The sequence below is a fragment of the Tamandua tetradactyla genome, chromosome 1 (genome assembly GCF_023851605.1).
Source record: "Tamandua tetradactyla isolate mTamTet1 chromosome 1, mTamTet1.pri, whole genome shotgun sequence".
NCBI lineage: Eukaryota > Metazoa > Chordata > Mammalia > Pilosa > Myrmecophagidae > Tamandua > Tamandua tetradactyla.
In genome coordinates, this window is record NC_135327.1 from 185,606,168 (window position 1) to 185,615,483 (window position 9,316).

Consider the following 9,316-nt stretch of genomic DNA (forward strand, 5'->3'; position numbering starts at 1 on the left):
ACATAATCAGTAATTCACAATATCATCACATAGTTGCATATTCATCATCATGATCATTTCTTGGAACATTTGCATCTATTCAGAAAAAGAAATAAAAAGAGAACAGAAAAAAATTCATACATAACATATCTCTCCCCCTTCCCCTCCCCCTCACCGATCACCAGCATTTCACTCTAATTTTATTTTGACATTTATTCCCCCTATTATTCATCTTTATTCCATATGTTTTACCCATCTGTTGCTAAGGTAAATAAAAGGAACATCAGACACAATCACACAGTCACATTGTGAAAGCTATATCACATTATACAATCATTTTCAAGAAACATGGCTACTGGAACATAGCTCAAGATTTTCAGGCAGTTCTTTCCAGCCTCTCCACTACATCTTGACTAACAAGGTGATATCTATTTAATGCGTAAGAATAACCTCCAGGATAACCTTTCAACTCTGTTTGGAATCTCTCAGCCACTGACACTTTATTTTGTCTCATTTCACTCTTCCCCCTTTAGGTCAAGAAGATTTTCTCAATCCCCTGATGCTGAGTCTCAGCTCATTCTAGAGGTTTTCTCAATCCCTTGATGCTGAGTCTCAGCTCATTCCAGGATTTCTGTCCCACACTGCCAGGAAGGTCCACACCCCTGGGAGTCATGTCCCACGTAAACAGGGGGAGGGTTGTGAGTTTGCTTGTTGTGTTGGCTGGAGAGAGAGGCCACATCTGAGCAACAAAAGAGGTTCTCTTGGGGGTGACCAATTTTAAGTAGGCTTGACCTATCCTTTGTGGGGTTAGGTTTCATATGAACAAACCCCAAGATTGGGGGCTCAGCTTATAGCTTTGATTGTCCACACTGCTTATGAGAATATCAAGAATCAACTTGGAGAAGTTGAATTTTCCCCCATTTCCTGAAGGGGATGTTGCAAACACTTTTTTATTCACTGCTCAAAGTCCTTCACTTTCTGTAGGACTGTCTCATCTTTTCCATTTGAGGGAGAATGGTCGTTCTGAAGTGGTGTCTTCTCTCTGTTCCAAGCCACTGCATAACACAGATGCCCTTTTTATTTCAGCAGGTTTGGTAGTAATGTCCGCTTTTCATTTCTGATTTTCATTATTTGTATCTTTTCTCATTTTTCTTTGTCAGTCTAGCTAAAGGTTTGCCATTTTTTTTTATCTTTTCAAAGAATCAGCTTTTGGCTTTGTTGATTGTCTCTGTTGTTTTTGTTTGTTTGCTTGTTTTCAATTTTATTTGTGTCCATTCTAATCTTTGTTATTTCCTTCCTTTGCTCACTTTGGGTTTAGTTTGTTATTTTTTTTTCCAGTTCTTCCAGTTTTGACATTAAGTCTCTGATTTGAAGTCTTTTTTTCTCTTCTTTTCTTTTCTTTTTGGCATGGGCAGGCTCCAGTAATAGAACCCAGGTCTCTGGCATGGTAGGTGAGAATTCTGCCACTGAGCCATCATTGCACCGCCCTCTTTTATCTTTTTTAATGTAAACATTTACAGCTATAAATTTCCCTCTCTACACTGTATTTGCTGCATCCCATATGTTTTAGTATGTTGCATTTTAATTTTCATCTGTCTCAGGATTTTTCCTAATTTTTCTTCTGATTTACACTTTAACTCATTGGTTGTTTAAGGGCACATTGTTTAATTTTCCCATATTAGTGAATTTCTCACTTCTTCCAATATCATTGATTTCTAGCTTCATTCCACTGTGGTTGCAGAATACACAATGCATAAATACAGTATTTATCAATTTTTTGGACTTATTTTGTGACTGAACCGATGGTCTATCCAGGAGAATGATCCATAAAAGAAGAATGTGTACTTTATTGGGTGCATAGTGCTATAAAGGTCTATTAGGTTTAGTTGGTTTAGTGTATCATTTAAGTCCTGTATTTCCTTATGATCTTCTGACTAGATGTTCTATCCAATATTGAGAGTGGTTTATTAAAGTCTCTTAATATTAAAACAGAACCATCAATTTCTCCCTTCAAATTTGTCAGTTTTTGCTTCATATATTTTGGGGCTGTTCTGTTAGGTGCATATATATTTATTAGTTATTATATCTCCCAGAATAATAACCCCCTTTATCAGTACATAATGACCATCTTCATCCCTCATAATTATTTTTTGACTTAAAGTCTATTTTTCTGATATTAGTATAGCTACACCAATTCTCTTTTGGTTACTACTTGCATGCTATATTTTTTCCATCCTTTAACCCTCAACATACTTGTATCTTTGACTTTAAAGTGAATTTCTTGCAGACAGCTATAGCTGGGTTAGCTTTTTTATCTGTTCTGCCAATCTATGCGTTTTGACTGGAGAGTTTGAACCATTTACATTTCAAGTCACTACTGGTAATATAGTACTTTCTTCAGTCTGCTTGCTGTAACCTCCGTAAGTCTCGTGCTTTTTTTGTCCCTCACTTCTGTGAATGCACAGTTTTATATTTATTTGCTTTTTTGTGTTGTACCACATTGAGTGCCTCCTCATTTCTATCTGTATATATTCTTCATCTCTTTTCCTTGTGATTACCATGTGCTTAAAATTTAACATCCTAAATGTATATCAATCATATTTGATTTGATACCAACTTAACTTCAACATCATGCACATATACTTTTCTTATACCCCTCGGTTCCCCCATCATTTTTCAATATTTGTTACCACTTATGTCTTTGTATATTGTATGCCCAAAAATATAGATTTATTATTACTTTTTATGTATTTTCATTTTAACATTCATAGGAATGAAAAAGTAGAGTTACATACCACATAATATAATAATACTGGCATTTATACTTGATCAAATGGTTACATTTATCAGAGGTGTTTTTTTTTTGAGAACAAAGCTATTTTAATCATTCAAAGAGTAAACTCAGTATGTTTCAATTTATTTTTTACACGTCATGGTTGCACAATTTGAGGCTGGTTAAATACAAATAGTTTTCAAAATTTCTTTGAATAATTTTTAATTACTACATGTAAAGTGATCACGAAAATATTTGGCATTAAGTTTTAAAATTCTGAACAGGTACTTACATGAAGGGAAATGTTACCATTCACAGATGTCTATATTTAAAATAGATGCTCCAGCATAGAACTTTTTGCCAATACAGAAGTTGTTTATCGGCCATTTTATCAAAGTGCCATTGTAGTAAAACAGGTTAAGGAAATTAATTTGGATTATTTAGCTTACTCAAAGTATTACCTGACAAGGTTTACTCTGAAGCGTATAAAAAATATTGGTACAAAAACCAATGAGCCATAAATGAAAGCAGTTTCCACACAGCAGGCTTTGTTTTGCTATCTGCATCCCACATTTACTGCATTTGAGTTCAGATCCCATGCACAGAATCAGATGACTGCAACCTTCTTTTTCAGAGACGTTGAATAAATGACTTGAATTTAATGTTAAAAAAAATAAAAACAGGTGGTAAGATTTAAATTTGAGGTTGAACTAACCAATGTTCCAGTTTAACAAACATGAAATTGTCCAGATCTGGAAAATACATGCTTCACATATGCTCCTGAGTCCCCCATCCCAAAATTTTCACCTGAAATGTGAAGAGAATAAATTTGTGAGGCCAAGAAAATAGTGCATATATGGCAAAAAGATTCCTTAAATTAAAAAAATACACATACACATTTCAGAGTATTTATGGAAAAATTACACAGTTTAACAAATTTTAAAACACCAACATAGGGTCAATTCCACATTACAGAAAACATATAGTGGCAATGCTGAAAAGTAGCAGAATGGTTACTTTTGGGGGAAAAAAAGACAATGATTACAGTAACATGCCACATATTCCCTTGAAAAAAAATTTAATATTCATATGACAGAAGACTTCTAAGAGGATACAAATTCAGGAAGCCATGGAATGGTAGACTCAGAGGCACCTACAATTCAACACTTCATATGTGTTTCTCAAAGTTATGTAAAAGCAATTTAGTTGTTTTAAAAAATTGAGATGCTGTTTTAAATCTCTGTACAATATAAGGGCTATTCAGGTTTTCTCATTTTACTTGGACATAAAATATGTTTCTGCATGAAAAGGGTAAGTACTCATTTGCATGAAAAGGGAGAAAAATATTTATAATCAACACTAAGCAGAAAGAAAGCAAAATTATAAATAACCAGCCTACTCACAGGAAGATCTTTAATATTTATGCTTAAGTATATCTGAGTGCTTATCATCAAATCAAAGTGCAGTTAATTAAAAAAAAAAAGGAGGCAGCTTAAGAAAGTTCCAAAGTCTCAAAGAAAGCACTTTTTAAAATGCATATACATGAAGAACATTTAGTTATATCATAAAATATATGCAGCACTGTAGGATAAAGGAAGACTATTATAAATGGAGTTTTGGCCTTTTACCCCCACATGCCGCAACCATCTTCAACCTGCTGAATTTAATCTCAATAGTTACAGGAGTTTTTTGTTTTTCTTTTTTACTCCCATTCAGTTCACATTTCAGGCTGTTCAGCAGATGCCTGTGATTCTAGAGATTCAAATCGCTGGTGAAAGTTTGTTCTCTGTTTCCTCAGTTTTTCAGGTGCTTTTCTCCATAAAATGATCTCCTGCTGCTTGAAGTACCTTCTGTCTTCCTCATCAACAAGGACTAGATTCAAAAAGTACCTTACTGAAATTTTTTTGTTCACATCTCTCATTGTTGGAGTTGGGTCATATCCCGCTAAAAATAGTCTTATTGGAATTGATTCACCTTTTACTGGTGCACCATCCATTATTTCATATTTGGTAATTGTTTCTGTTTCTGTTGTACTAGGTCCAATCCCTGTGATCTCTTTTTTGATCAGCTGTAACTCCATATGTTGGATTTTTATTCTTACTAATAAAAAGTAAATTTTTCCAACAATCACATCCTTTAAATGATACTTTGATTTATTATATTCAAATTCTATGTGTAGACAATCTTCAATGCCCACTTTCATTTTAACAGAATTGTTTACATCAGGATAGGTGGCAAGCTGGTGAACAATAAGATCATACTCTTTTACCAAGTCTGTCAGTCTTCTTACTATTGTCACTTTAAGAAAATACCTCAAGCGAACATTGGCACCAATATAAGATTCATATGGCTTTTCAACTTGCATGAATTCAAAGTCATAACTTCTGCTCTGAGTCAGTTCTCCAGGCAAGGCCAATTCTTTCACTAGGTTTACAAATTCATGAGTATTACTCTTGTCAATGAGAAGTTCAATTTGACCTACAAATTCAATTCTAATTCCTTGGTGGTCTAGCCTCTTTCCAGGTTGCTTAAAGGCTAGGTTTACCTTTCCTGAAACAGATTCTCCATCATAGAAAAGATAGTGTTTTTCTACTTTCCCATCTTCAGTTTTCATTTCTGCCATTTTCCTGGTTTCCCCATCATTAAGGACAACATCGATCTCACAAATTGGACCAAAAAAGCCTCCAAGAAAACTCATTGTCAGTGCCGCCGCCGCTTCCCCCCCACTTCACTCCTCTTCCCTCAGGAGAACTCCCAGTCCCGGCTCCCACCGCCCCAGCGCCCCCTCACGTGACCTTATCAGAGGTCTTTATTTCTTTATGCTGCTTTGAACCTCTCTCTAATGTTCTTTCCTTTCAATCTGAAGAATTACCTTTCACATTGCTTGTAGGACTAATCTAGTGGTGATGTACTTCCTTAGCTTTTGTTTATCTAAGATTGCCTTAATCTCACCCTCATTTTTTGAAAGAGTCTCACTTTATGTAAAATTCTTGGTTGGCAGTTTTTTCTTTCAGCATTTTAAGTATTTCAACCTAGTATGTTCTTGCTCCCATTGTTTCTGATAAGAAATAAGCGCTCGATCTAATTGGGACTTCCTTATACATAAAGTGATGCTTTCCTCATGCCACTTTCAGAATTTTCTCCTTGTCCTTTGCAATCAATACTGTGATCAGTATGTAGTAGAGTATATTTTTCTTTATATTTATGCTGTTTTATATTCTCTGAGTTTTTAGGATGTGCATATTCACATCTTTTGTTAAGTTAGGGACGTTCTATATTATTATTTTTTGACTATTCCTTTTGCCCCTTTCTCTTTTCATTCTCCTTCTGCGACTCCCAATAATGCATATATCGGTGTGCCTGATGGTGTCCCAGAGGTGTCATAGGCTATTTTCACTTTTAATATTTTTTTTCCTTTCTGTTTCTCAGCTTGACTCATTTCAAGTGTCTAGTCTTCAGGTTCACTGATTCTTCTGTCAGCTCCAATTAGTTCTTGAAACCCTACTGCACATTTTTTGGTTTTATTTTGTTCTTCAACTCCATTATGTCTATTTGACTCCTTTTAAAAATTTATGTATCTTACTTAGAGTCTCATATTGTTTATTCATTGTATTCCTTATATCCTTTAGTTCTTACTCTCTATTTCCCTTCATCTCCTTGAGCATTTTTAAGATCATTTATTTTAAAGGCTTTGTTTGGTATGTTCAGATTCTCATATTCTTTTGTTTTTCTGTATTTCTATAGTCTTCTTTTGGATAAGCCATCATTTCCTGGATTTTTTTTTTTGTCTTATGCTCTTTTGCTGTACATTGTACATTTTAGAATTTAAAAATGTTAATTCTGGGATTTGTTCCCTGAGATGTCATTTTCTTGCACTTCATTCTTCCTCATGGGAAGTTCTGCCCAAGGCAGAACACCGGGTTTTCTTTGTCTTTCTGGACCTCTGTCTTGTCCTGGGATTTTGCTTGTGTATTAGCTAGGGTTCTATAGAGAAATAGAATCAGCAGGAAATATCCATAGATATAAAATTTATAAAAGTGTCACACATAACTGTGGGAATGTAGAGTCCAAGATCTGTAGGGCAGGCCACAAGCTGGCAGCTCTAATGAAGTTCCTCAGTGAACTCTCAGGAGAGGCTGGCTGGACAGCCATAGGAATGGAAGGGTCCAAAATCCATAGGGCAGACTGTGAAGCTGACAACTCCAATGAAGGGTGTGGATGAGCTCCACAGGAGTTCCTGGCTTAAGCAGGAACAGTGACTGTCTCTTCTGAATCCTCTTTAAAAGCCTTTGAGTGATTAGATTAAGCATCATTCATCCCAGAAGACACTCCCCTTAGCTGATTACAAACTCAATCAGCTGTGGATGCAGCTGACATAATCATGATTTAAGTCCATGAAATGTCCTCATAGCAACAGACAGGCCAGCACTTGCCCAACCAGACTACTGGGCGCCACCACCTGGTCAAGTTGACACATGAACTTGACTATGACAGCTTGTTAGCTGTTTTAGAGTTTCCTTGTTTACTGGAGTTTTGGGATCCCCTCTATTTCCTAGGAGACAGACCTCCCTTTCCTAGATGTTTGAAGTCATGCCCTTTATTTCAGACTGCCTGCCTCTGTAGTTTTCTACACTTCTTCCATTGTCCCAAGCTGCTTTTTCCTGGAGGGCAAATTCTGGGAGGAAAAGCACCTAGTGGGGACTTTCCCAAGGCAATCTTTTTCAGCCAAAATTGGGCCAATGTACTATAAAAGGTGTAAAGAAGGGTTCTACAGTGTTCTGAGGAAGGATCAGGAAGGGTGCCTAGTGCATCTCCAATGACTCTCTAATGCTGAAGTTTACTGGCCTGGTCAGTAAATGCAGCCCTTCAGTCTTGCCTCCCACATCCCTGAGGAAATGCTACATCTTTAAATCTCTACTGCCTCCACCCCTGTCTGGGGAGGGTTGAAATCATGGCTACTGCTTGTCTCATCCAAGGTAGGTTGAAACACTAACTGCCCTCAGAACCAGGCCCCCCGCAATCCAGATTTGCTAATCAAAGGCTGTGATCAGTAATCAGCAGTGCCCACCCCTGGCCTTCAGGAAGAAGATTTTTATGTCCCTCTCTGTCACCAAAGAACTTGCCTGGGTCTGGACTCCATGGAAGACTGCTGCAAAACTGGGGATGGGCACAGGTAGCTGCCATATATAGAGAGAAATTTTACAGTTCTTTACTGTTATCAGCCTCTTCCTTCTGCTCTTCCCTGGATGCTGTATTATGTTCTTCTGGTCTTAGAAGCTACGATATAGTTGTCTCAGAGTGTTCCTCCCTGTTTCATAGGTGTTTTGGTGGAAGGAATGAGTCCGGGAGCCGACTACTCTGTATCTTCCCTGAAAGTCTCCCTCTATGTCCTTTTGCACCATCCATTATATGGATGTAATCATTTGATTACAGGTGTCAACAATTTAATTCAAACACATTTAGGCAAAGGTGGGATATATTGGCTTATGGAATATGAGAAAGGGTTGTACAATGAAACTAAAGTAGGGAAAGGATGCAGCTGGACCTCTCGAACATCAGGAACTAAACAAAATCAGGTTTTGTTGTGCCCCCCCTCTTGCCTTTTCTCATTTCTGCTTGTGGCTGGAAATATGGTATGGCAGGGAACATAGCCAAGGGAAGCTGCTGGATTTCATGTTTTATGACTTTTTTTTGGGTAAAATTAGAAAAATCTCAGGAATGGACTTTTATAGTTTAGGATAGACTGATCATCAAATATGGTTAGTTGAAGAGCTGTGGGAAACACCCTGATGCAGGAGGAGGAGAATCAGTTGCCTCTAGGAGGAGATGGTTGTTCTCAGAAGAGAGAAGGTACTGGAAAGGCAAAAACAAACCAAATGTGCTCCATTCTAACCATTCTCACTACTATTGCCCACTTGTTTCTCCAAGAAATTAATGACCTTCAACCTTACCGGCAGTTTTTCTTTACCCTTATAACCCAAACCAAAATTTATCTTTTTAGGTTATATTCTCTTTTGATGATAACAAAGTCTATTTCTTTGTTATAAGAACACGTAATCTTGGAGTTCAATTCTTAATTTCCAAATAATTTCCTCTGTTTTCCAACTAGACCACATGATGTCAATCCAGTCATAATAAGCCCCAAATTATAGTTCTCATTTCCCCTGCAATCAAATTAACTTCCTCTCTCAACTTCTCTATTTTTGTTAGTGGTCATATCACATTGCAACTCACCCACACACCAAAATCCTCTTTGATTCTTCCTTCTCTGCTAACCATCATACCAAAACGCCAGACGATATTTGTCAAAATTTATTTATTTATTTCTCTTTCTCTAATACCACTGCCCCAATCTTGGTCCAAATCTCTTTTCCATGTAGTTGAAGTGGAAATGGCTTAAACCCTTTGCCTCTTCCCCTTCAATCAACCTTACACAATGCCAGGAGATAAATGTTTCTAAAAATCTTTGCTGCCATCACATCACTTCCATGATTGATGTCCTATTATGGCCATTAGGATGAAAATATTTCAAATCTGGAGGTTGGCTCCATAATCTGACCTTAA

The 9,316-nt window shown here is 36.8% G+C and overlaps 1 pseudogene; it reads right to left on the reverse strand.

Annotated features, from left to right (window-relative positions):
• Positions 1-4,454: 4,454 nt before the first annotated feature.
• On the reverse strand, positions 4,455-5,529 carry LOC143687490 (vacuolar protein sorting-associated protein 26A pseudogene; annotated as a pseudogene).
• Positions 5,530-9,316: the final 3,787 nt, after the last annotated feature.